The sequence below is a fragment of the Nicotiana tomentosiformis genome, chromosome 12, assembly GCF_000390325.3.
Source record: "Nicotiana tomentosiformis chromosome 12, ASM39032v3, whole genome shotgun sequence".
NCBI classification, from domain to species: domain Eukaryota; kingdom Viridiplantae; phylum Streptophyta; class Magnoliopsida; order Solanales; family Solanaceae; genus Nicotiana; species Nicotiana tomentosiformis.
Window position 1 is genome coordinate 87,775,168 of NC_090823.1, and position 11,942 is coordinate 87,787,109.

The 11,942-nt window shown below is 38.9% G+C and overlaps 1 non-coding gene across 1 annotated transcript; it reads right to left on the reverse strand.

The window, feature by feature from the left end:
* Positions 1 to 7,271: 7,271 nt before the first annotated feature.
* On the reverse strand, positions 7,272 to 7,378 carry LOC117277338 (small nucleolar RNA R71). Its single transcript, XR_004507606.1, has one exon. It is a non-coding gene; the product is annotated as a small nucleolar RNA R71 (small nucleolar RNA).
* Positions 7,379 to 11,942: the final 4,564 nt, after the last annotated feature.

The window sequence follows — 11,942 nt, forward strand, 5'->3', positions numbered from 1 at the left end:
AATAAAACTTAACTCAACGACGAACAAGTTGGTGCTTTCTCTATTTTTTTCATCGAATAAAGATATTTCCTAAATTGCATAGATTTTATAATGTTTTAAACTTGCAATAATCTGTAAGATATTTTTTAGCAAAAGATTAGTGGCGACAACATCCCCACAAAAAGTCCTTGCCACATTGTGCATTTAGTTCTAGGCGAAAAATGGAAATTTGTACACATTCGTCGCGATGTAAATTATGTCGCCACTAATACAATCACTTTTAGTGGTGACCTTTTAGAGTCGTCACGAATAAACTAATAATTGTGGCAACTATAAGGGGTCGCCTCTAAAACTATTGCGTTTTGTGATAACGGTGTAAAATCGCCATTACTGACGATTACAAGGGTCTCCACTAAAGGTTGCCACAGAAAATCTAATTTCTTGTAGATAAGCACTACAAGAAATCGTCACTAGGAAATGGTTATATTTGAGGGAAAAAGATGAAATCGTTAGTCGAACTTGCTAAGTAAGCGTCGTGTGATGACCCAATAGGTCATTTATAGTTTTACACTTTATTTCTGTATTCCAAGACCTCGAATAGTTCCATTTAGCCTTTTTCTATTTGCGCACATAGTCCGCATCCTTTTTTTCGGAAGGTCTATATGAGAAATTTATGAAAAAGTGAAACTGTGCCTTAAAACTCATTTGAGTTGGTTTCGGTTAACATTTTGAGCAAACAGACCCGGATCAGTATTTTGATGGTCCCGATGGGTTCGTATCGTGATTTGGGATTCAGGCATATACCCGGAATCGAATTCGGAAGTCCCTAACTTGATTTATCACAATTTATTGAAAACTAAAAGTTTAAAGGTTTAAAGAATTCTTAAATTTGACTTAGTTTGACTTTGTTGCTACCAGGTTTGGATTTCGGTTTCAGAACTTGGTATAGGTTCGTTTCAGTATTTATGACTTGTTTGCAAAATTTGGTGCAAAACGGAGTTGATTTGCCGTGATTCGGACATCAGGTTGAGAAATTGAAAGTTCTTAAGTTTCTTTGAAATTTTTATTTGTTTTGGTGTCCAATTCGTAGATTTAGATGTTATTTTGGTATTTTGATCATGCGAGCGAGTTCGTATGATGCTTTTGGACTTATGTGTATGTTTGGTTTGGAGCCCTGAGGGCTCGGGTGAGTTTCAGATAAGTTGCAGATGATTTTGAACTTAAGGAAATGCTGGTTTCTGGTGCATGCTTCTTCGTAATCGCGAAGACACTCCCGCGATGGCGAAGAGTAAATTGGGACTGGGGAGGAATATATTCTTCGCGAACGTGAAGAGATGGTCGTGAACACGGAACAGTGGAGGGGTCTGTCCTTCGCGAACGCGGCCATTCCTTCGCGAACGCATAAGGGTAGAAAGGGGAACTGTGGGATGGAACCATTACTCTACGCGAACGCGAGCCCAGACTCGCGAAGGCGAGGTGGGCTAAGCCTACACGAACGCGTAGAGTATGTCGCGATTATGATGGCCATCAGGGCAGTGCTCTTCGCGAACACGTCAGGTGTCTCACGAACGTAATGAATACCTGACGCCCAGTCATTTAAACTCCTAAAAATCGGGATTTTCCTCATTTTCACCATATTTTCATTAGAGCTCGGCCTAGAGGCGATTTGGAGGAGAAATTTCATCACCCTTTTATAGGTTAGTATACTTTAACTTATTTTCTTCTATTTCCATCATCACCCATTAATTTCTAGCCTTAATCTTTGTTCTTTCATGGTGTAAAATTAGGGATTTGGGAATCATTGAGTTTGTTTTGCAAATTTTGGATTTAGACTTCAAATTGAGGTCGGATTTCAAAACTCATTACATAATCGGGCTCGAGGGTGAATGAGTAAATGAGTTTTGGTCCGAATCTCGGGTTTTGACCAAGCGAGCACGGAGTTGACTTTTGTTGACATTTTAGAAAAAAATATAAAGATCTTAGCTTTATGTATTGTAATTGATTTCCCTATCATTATTTGATATTATTGAGTCGATTGTGGTTAGATTCGATTGGTTTGGAGGCGAGTGTTAGAGGAAAGACCCCGATAGAGCTTTGATTTTCTTGCGGAGCGAGGTAAGTGTTGGGTTTAACCTTGATTTAAGGGAATTAGGAGCCCTTGATCTATGTGCTATGTAAAATTCATATGTAGCGGCGTATATGCGAGGTGACGAGTGTATATACGCCATCAAAATACTTGTTTCCATGCTTTTCCGTATTTCATTAGTTATTTTATTCCATGACTTAACTGTTACATGCTTTAATTGCTTCTCATGTCTTAATTTGCTACTTGTCATTTATTATTCTCGTATTAAAATGTTAGATTCTCCCATGGTTTCATGATTAACTGCTAATTGCCTTAATTGACTTACTTGTACCCTCTAGTTGTTATTTATTTGACTTGTCTTACTGCTTAGTATTGATTATTGTAAATTCTTAATTTGGGACCGCATTTCCTTTCTGGTAAAGCTTTCATATTCGTTAATAGTAGAGATTCTTATGATTTATGTTGTTGAATTGATTTCATTTATTGATTTATGTTTATAGATCGGGTTGTACACCGCAACAAGTGAAATAAGGGAGGATTGATATTGATATGGTGGGATCAGGTTGCACGCCACAATATGTGAAATAAGGGAGAATTGATATGGTGAAATAAAGGAGGATTATAATATTGATTATGATTATATGGTGGGATGAGGTTGCACGCTGCAATATATATTTTACTTGTTATTATTGATATTTACATGAGGGAGGATTGTGTTTGTGTGGTGAGATCGGGTTGCACGATGCAACAGTTTATGTATTTGGTATTCCTTGTTGTATTGTGTTGGATTCGGTGTTTTCATACAAAATTCTGAGAATTTGGTATCTCTAGTTTTACTGGTTTTCGAGGATTGAGTTTACGGTCATGAATTAACTGCTTTATTTTCCTATATTTCCTTTCTTGTCATTATTATTATACTGCATACAGGTTATTGTAAGTGACCCGCCTTAGCCTCGTCACTACTTCGTCGAGGTTAGGCTCGACACTTATATAGTACATGGGGTCGGTTGTACTCATACTACACTTTGCACTTCTTGTGCAGATTTTAGAGTCGGTCCCAGCGGCGATCAGTATATTGCTTGGGTTAAGGTACAACTGCTCGACGTTCATAGCCTTGAAGTCCCCTTCTACTTTATCTTAGTTGTGTATTTTCTTTCAGACAACTTTACTTTCATTCAAACCTTTATCTGTATTATTCTAGTAGCTCGTGCACTAGTGACACCAGTTATGGGTTGTATTAAGACATTTCGATTGTTATGACTTTTTCGCACTTTATTATAGTTCCATTATAGTTGTTTCAGTTTAATAGGAAACAGTTAATTTGATTTGTTAAAAATAGCTTAAAACCATTCTAACGTTGACTTTCCTAGCAAGTGAAATATTAGGCGTCATCACGGTCCCGAGGGTGGAAATTTCGAGTCATGACAAGCTGGTATCAGAGCACTAGGTTGACTAGGTCTCACGAGTCACGAGCAAACTTAGTAGAGTCTGGAGGATCGGTGTGGAGACGTCTGTACTTATCTTCCAGAGGCTATGAAGTGTAGGAAAAATATCATTTCTTTCTTACTCTATCGTGCGATTTTATTCTATCATTGCTGATTGAACCTTTCTATTCTTGTCCTCTAGCAGATGGCGAGAATACCCAATGCATCTACCGTCAGATAGGAGCCAGATCCCCATGTGGAAGCTATGACCAGGGGCAGAGGTCAAGGCAGAGCCAGAGCTCATCCTAGAGCTCGAGCAACAACACCCGCAGTGGAGCTTCAGGTGGATTTGAGGAGGAGGTTCTAGCTCACACTATTCCCTTCGGACATGCTTAGGTCCCGGAGGGGTTCATAGCCGCTCCATTACTTCAGGACGCTCTAGTCCATTTGGTGGGTCTTATGGAGAGTGTGGCCTAGACTAGTACCTTTCTGGTGGCACCAACCGTCTCTTGAGATAGGGGAGGAGCACAAAATTGATATACTCACACCCTAGAGAAGGTGGCTCCCTTGTATCAGACTCCAGCAGCTCCGCCAATTGGGGTAGTTCAGCCAGTCGTTGGGGCACATGCTAGTGATAGGCCCGCTTTGTCTTCTAAGGCTATGTTGAGGTTGGATAAGTTTACCAAGCTCTTTCCTGTACATTTCAGTGGTGCATCTTCTGAGGACCCACATTACTTTCTGGACCATTACCATGAGGTGTTACGCAACATGGGTATAGTTGAGATCAATAGGGTCAATTTTATAGCATTTCAGATGACTGGTTCCTTCCAGAGATGGTGGAGAAATTATATGTTGACTAGACCAGCTGGGTCGCCTACGCTTACTTCGGATCAGTTCTCACAGATATTTCTAGAGAAGTTCATTCCTATCACCCTGAGAGAGGAGTATCGCAGGCAGTTTGAGCGTCTCCAGCAAAGTAGTATGATTGTTACCCAGTATGAGACTCGATTTGTGGACCTAGCTCGCCATGCCACTATCTTGCTTCCTACTAAGAGGGAGAGAGTCAGGAGATTTATTGATAGGCTCACTTTCACTCTCAAGCTACAGATGGCCAAGGACACCGAGAATGATATATCCTTTCAGACGACCGTCGATATAGCCAGACGGATCGAGTTGGTTCGTGTTCAGGAGAGGGGGCCAGTGTCAGATAAGAGGCTCCGTCATTCCGGTAGTTTCAGTGGTGCCTCGTTTGGAGGTAGGTGTACTTTTGGTAGAGGCCATCCTTCCAGGACATTTCATTCAACTCTTCATGCATCTTACAGTGCTTCAGGGAGTCATGGTCCTATGTGCCTCATTCTGGATAGCTAGCCTACAGTGCACCTCCGATTCAGAGCTATCACCGTGGTTATTTGGCCCGTTGGGGTCAGCTTTAGCTTCAACATTCACAACAGCAGGATGGGGTTTTTTAGTGTGGCGGTATTGGTCATTGATGGTAGGCTATAATCACGTATTTTAGTCGCTTATTGCACTCTAATTCACTGTACTTTACTTGTTTTGAGCTTTAATTGATAATGTTTTGCCCTTATTGTGTGTTTTATGCCTTGTAGGAGCGATTCCGAGCTATGTAGATGTTTTGGAGCTAAATCAAATAATTGGAGCTTTAAAGTCTGAGTAAAAGCCCAAGGATCACTTCTGGACGTCAAAAATCAAGGAAAGAAACAACACTCTGAGGAAATGCACTCATGCGACGCATCAATGCAAATGTGCGTCAGAAATTTGAGAAGTTCAGAGACTTCTAATTTCTGACAGAAAAGTACACTAATGCTAGGCATAATGCGTAGCATCGGTACAAAATTCTGTCAGACAAGATAAGTTCAGAGAGTTTACGACCTTGAAAATTTCACTAATGCGACGCACTGGCGACGCACGGTGCGATGTACAATGCGACACATGAAAAATATTAAGTTTTCAAGTTTTCCTATTTCCTCTAGGAAAGGGTGATTTCGTTTAGGCCCGACCCTACTTGGTATAAATACATGGAAAAACGTTATTTTCTAGACTTTTGACATACTTTAGACCTAAGGAAGCTAAGAAGGAGTTGGAGGAGTAAAAGCACAAGGATTTCATCATTCCGTCCTCACTCAAGACCCGAGTTTGGATCGAATTTATGTCTTTCTATACTTTAATTATATATGTGATAAATTTCTCCATATCTATGGAGTAGTTCTCTTTAAGGTTTGATGGATTTGGTGTATTGATGATTGTTTGTGGATTATAACTCTAGTTTTATGTATTGAAGAATTTTTGGATGATTTAATTGTTGCATCTATATTTACTAGTTCATGTAATCGAGAGAGGCATAACTGGTGATATCTTTGCATTATATTATTGGTTGAGTTCATTAATTCTTCTTAGTAATCGAAAGAGGCTAGTTGAATCATTGATTAAACCTTGTTAGGAGGATAATCGAGAGAGGTTCTCCTAAAGACCAATCCACTACGCATTCTTGCATATCATCACGTGCTTAAATTGGTTCATCTTGTGAGGTTAAAACTTAATCGAGAGAGGAGTTTTTCCTGAACGTTTGAACTAATAATTGAGTGAATTCGAGAGACTCACTTGAACATTAGAAGTTAATTATCTAGAGTTAGATCCAAAACAATTATCTTGCACCTATCCTATCAAAATCCTATTTTCTTTCACTGATAACTTTCTTTGCTAAATCCTTATTTCGATTGTCATTAGTCAATAGCTTAATACTCTTAGTTAATTTTAGTTAGAAATCATATAAATCTCAATTGTTGATCCTCTTGGATAGCAATTAAGCTAGAAACTACGAGATTGCTATTTAAATCCAATCCCTGTAGATACGATATTATACTATACTATATTTGATTAGCGAGCATAATTTAATTGTGTGTTTCGAGCTCGTCAAATTTTGGCGTCGTTGCCGGGGATTGGAAATCAATAGTGTTTAAAACGTTTGTAGTGCTAATTCAGGATTTTGTTTCTTTTTATTTAATTTTTTTCCTCTTTTTAAGGTTGGTGTTCTTTGACTGTGCGCAAGTTACAGGTTATGATTGGTGCATGACTCGAACTTCTACAAAGGAAGTGCTATCATACAAGCCAGAAATAGAAAAACAACTACGACAGCCGAGGAAGGAAAGAAATCTAATCGAGACATCAGATAAGGTTGGGCAATCCTCAACCAAAGAACTTATGACTGGAAATAGTGAGGATAATGTAGATTTGGCCGCGAGAGAAGCAACCTAACGACGACAACAAGTTGTACGGGATGCTGAGGAAGCAACTATTATAGATGCACAAATTATCGATGAAGAAGAAAATGATTGGAGAATTGCTCAAAATCAACCCTTGGCTGCAGATAAGTTTGGAAATATAGCTCCCGGACAAGGGAGACCACTTGGCGATTATGCTAGACCGGTCTACAATCAAGGATTATCAAGTATTAGACCACCTCCCATTTCAGCTAACAACTTTGAATTGAAGCAGGGGTTGCTTCAAACCATTCAGAATTGTTGTATCTTCAGAGGGAAGCCAAACGAAGATCCAAACACACATCTAATGGACTTTGAGGAGATTATGAACACCTTTCAATACAATGGGGTGTCACAAGATGCAGTGTACTTAAGGTCAATTCCCTTTTCACTCAAAGATGATGCAATCAATGGCTTCGGCACTTGCCCACAGGATCGATAAGAGCATGGGAGGAGATGACCAGAAAATTCCTTGACAAATATGTTTCCTCAGCTAAGACGGGCAAGTTTAGAAGAGAAATCCATAATTTCTGCCAGAAAGATACGGAAACTATTTTTGAAGCATGAGCTAGGTTTAAGGAGATTATTTGAAAGTGTCAACATAGCGGAATTGAAATTTGGATTAAACTCCAAGACTTTTGGGAGTGATTGACACCAGCCTTACGTAGCACATTGAGCGACGCAGCTGGAGGCCTGTTGATAAAAAAGACTTCAGATGAGATAGTCACAATCCTTGATAAGTTATCTGAAGATGCAAATTAGTGGCCCTCTGAGAGTGCTGAAAGAAGAAGATCAACTGGTGTTCACCAGGTTTATGCTAACGTATTTGTGCAAGTACAGTTTGATGCTATGGCTAAAGAGATAAGGAAGCTGACCTTAGCCTCGATACAAAATGAGCCTCACACAATTTGTGATATATGTGGAAGAGGACACCCTACTCATGAGTGTCAAGCCTCAAATGAGGAAGTGAATGCTGTGGGAAACTACAATTTTAATGCAATAGGTCAGAGGCACCTCGATTTTTCATGGAGTTCACCTGGGGGTATCGCGAATGAATGGCAACAAAATAACTCTAGACCTCAGGGACAAAGAGCTCCAGCATTCCAAAATAAGCAAAGGGAGCAATTTCAGCCTCAACAGCCCATTCAGTCTGGCATAGAAGATCTCATGAAAGATCCCACCCCGATCCAAGATGATGTGATACTTGAAAAAAAAAGTGGGAAGCAACTGAAAAATGATGTGGATAAAAAGAAGAAGGGCTCGATGAAAACTGAGAAGAAAAAGAAGGAAGAAACTTCGAGAAGGGAGGAACCCGAAGAGAGCAAGCATATACCTTCTTTAACTATCCCTCAAAATCTATGTAGAGAAAAGCTGGACAAGCAGTTTTGGAGATTTCTGGATGTGCTGAAACAGGTTCATGTAAATTTTTCATTCACATAAGTTCTCTCACAAATGCCTGCCTATGCCAAATTCTTGAAGTAGATCCTGACAAAGAAGAGGAAAATAGAGGAGACCTTGGTGGTGAACCTCATAGAGCATTGCAGTGTGATCTTACAAAATAAACTCCCACAAAATTGTAGAGATCCATGGAGTTTTACTATACCTTGCTCTTTAGGCTTTATTAATTTTAATAAGTCTTTATGTGATTCTGGTGCCTCAATTAATTTAATGCCTTTATCTATTTACAGGAAACTAGAGAAAGAAATTAGTGAGATAAGGTCGGTGCTAATATCTTTGCAACTGGTAGACCAAACGACTTTAATACCCAAAGGGATAGTGGAAGATGTGTTATTTCGGGTGGATAAGTTCATATTTCCTGTAGATTTTATAGTGATGAATATGGAGGAGAACAAGGACGTCCCCCTCATCCTAGGAAGACCATTCTTAGCGACAGGTAGAGCTATATTTGATATACATGAGAGCAAACTCATGCTTAGAGTGGGTGAGGAGACTATGACTTTTGAGATGAATGCAGAAAAGGGAGCACAAAAGGACAAATCAACTGCGAGTGTTGAGTGGAAAGTGAAGGGCTCGAAATTGAAGGCTGCATTGAGTGAGAAAGATATGTGTGGGGTGTAAACCCAAAAGGCTGAGAAGAAGCTGTCAGCATGGATGTCCGCATTAGTCCGGAGACGAGGAATGGAGTCCGACTTTGACTCAGACCTCGACTAGATGTTCAGGAAAGTTTTCTTTATCTTATGCTTTTTCATTGTGTGTCATGGGGACATGAAACAACTTAGAGAGTAGGGCGGGGGATATTTGTATGTTGTATATATGTATTTTAGTTTTAGTTTTGTTAGTTGTAGTAGATAGAGATAATTTTTGTTTTTTGAAAAAACCATAAAAAGTTAAAAATTTGCGATTTTTTCCGATGATGGATATCATTCGACGGGTTTCTTGAGGGATTAAAGTCGAAAGAAAAAGACAATTCTTTTTCTTTTGATAGGTAGTGTATTCCCCCTTGGGTTTTCTTTGTGTCGGGGTTCTTTTCCAAGGATTTTGTTTGAACCAGGTGTAGTTAGTTTTTATTTTGTAGAGTAGTAGGAAACCTTGTGCTATGAATTGATTGGAAGGAAATACCTCTTTAACTTTATTATACCTCGAGAATAGTAATTGCTTTAGTTGTGATGCTTGGGCTCAGTGTTTGACTCTTGTATAAGTACCTTAAAGTGTATGATCTTAACTTTACTTAACTGCTTTGACTAGAGTGTCTTTATGAGTCCGATACTGAGTGAATTATGTTCCATGTGTGTGTGAGGTTTTGAGTATTTTGTACATTGCATTTGGTGTCTAGAACTTACCCCGTATGTTTACAAAGCGAAATAGTTGTTTTAGTCAGTCTTAGAAGTGATATAGGCATTTATTTGTTCAGCAAAATATATGTTTTACCCACCTAATTTTTATGTATTTTAGTTAACCCCATTGAGCCTATAATCCTATTTCTTTGGCAACCATATTACGAGCTTTACCCTTTTGTTTGAATTGACCGTTTATTTGAACCTTGAACCTCTCGTGAGCACTTGAATTTGTTATGAACTTTTTAAAAGTTAAAATGTGTAGTGGTTGGTTTGGCCTTTGAGTGGAACTATTGAAATAAGGAGAAATGTGCATTGTTTAGAAATTGTAAGAGCCACTTGAATTGAAAAAAAAATAATTAGTTGCATTTTGGTGCAAATATTCCTTGATAAGTGGTAACTCTTCTTGTAGTTGTGCCTAAAGAAGTAGGGAGTCAACGTATATTGATGTGAAGGTGGAGTTATGGTTTGACATAAGTGTGGGGTTTTGAATGGTTAATTGTATGTATTAAAGTGTTTAGGGAGGTGTAGTCACGCTTATATCTAAATGTATCCTACCCGTCCCGCAGCCTACATTACAACCAATTAAAATCCAACTTGATCCTTGACTAAATAAGCTAAATTAGTATAATAGTACACTACGGGCAAGCCTATGGTACGTCTTTTGTGGCATATGAATGTTGTTCCTAAGAGTGAGTGAATTCTTTCTATCTTGAGTTCCTGATTATTCTTAAATTTTATTGTGTATGGAACTACTCTCTATTGTTGTGTGAGGGAACTTGATTCACGAAGAAAAGGTAATGTCGTTGACCTCTATGTTAGAGTAAGTGATCGGGTTGTGAAAATTGCGTGGTGCTTTTGAGTCAAATCTTGAGGCGAGGAATTACGTTAGATTGCTTAATCTGTTTTAATTATTCTTGGTGTGATGAGTTAGGAGGTTTTAAAAGGTCGTGTCTAAATGAAATGTAGTTTGATTTCTTGAGGACGAACAATGGTTTAAGTGTGAGGTGTTGATGGAAGGATATAATCATGTAATTTAGTCACTTATTGCACTCTAATTCACTATACTTTACTTGTGTTTGAGCTTTAATTGATACTTAATTTGCACTTATTGTGTGTTTTATGCCTCGTAGGAGTGATTCTGAGCTATGTAGATGTTGTGGAGCTAAATCAAATAGTTGGAGCTTTGAAGTCTGAGTAAAAGCCCAAGGGATTAAGTCGGGATCCTGTTCGGGGGGTCGAGGATCACTTATGGACGTCAAAAATCAAGGACGAAGCAACACTCTGAGGAAATGCAATAATGCGACGCACAATGCGTAGCACCGTGCGACGCATCGGTGCAAATGTGCGTCAAGAATTTGAGAAGTTTAGAGACTTGTAATATCTGAGGTCTAACAGAAAAATACACTAATGCTAGGCATAGTGCATAGCATCGGTACAAAATTCTGTCAGACAAGCTAAGTTCAGAGAGTTTACGACCGTGAAAATTGCACAAATTATGAGAATTTGGTATCTCTAGTTTTACTGGTTTTCGAGGATTGAGTTTACGGTCATGAATTAACTGCTTTATTTTCCCGTATTTCCTTTCATGTCATTATTATTATACTGCATACAAGTTATTTTAAGTGACCCACCTTAACCTCTTCACTACTTCGTCGAGGTTAGGCTTGGCACTTACAGAGTACACGAGGTCGGTTGTACTCATAATACACTTTGCACTTCTTGTACAGATTTTAGAGTCGGTCCTAGCGGCGGTCAGTAAATTGCTTGGGTTGAGTTTAATTTTCTCGGCGTTCGTAGCCTTGAAGTCCCTTTCTACTTTATCTTAGGTGTGTATTTTATTTCAGACAACTTTACTTTCATTCAGACCTTTATCTGTATTATTCTAGTAGTTCGTACACTTGTGACACCAGTTATGGGTTGTATTTAGACATTTTGATTGTTATGACTTTTTCTCACTTTATTACAGTTCCATTACAGTTGTTTCAATTTAATTGGAAACAGTTAATTTGATTTGTTAAAAATGGCTTAAAACCATTCTAACATTGGCTTTCCTAGAAAGTGAAATGTTAGGCACCATCACGGTCGTGAGGGTGGGAATTCAGGGTCATGACAAGCTAGTATCAGAGCACTAGGTTTTCTAGGTCTCATGAGTCACGAGCAAGATTAGTAGAGTCTGGAGGATTGGTACGGAGACGTCTATACTTATCTTCTATAGACTATGAAGTTTAGGAAAAATATCACTTCTTTCTTACTCTGTCGTGCGATTCTATTCTATCATTCCTGATTGAACCCTTTTATTCTTGTCCTCTCGCAGATGGCGAGAACACGCACTGCATCTACCGTCGGACATGAGCCGGAGCCCCATGTGGAAGCTACG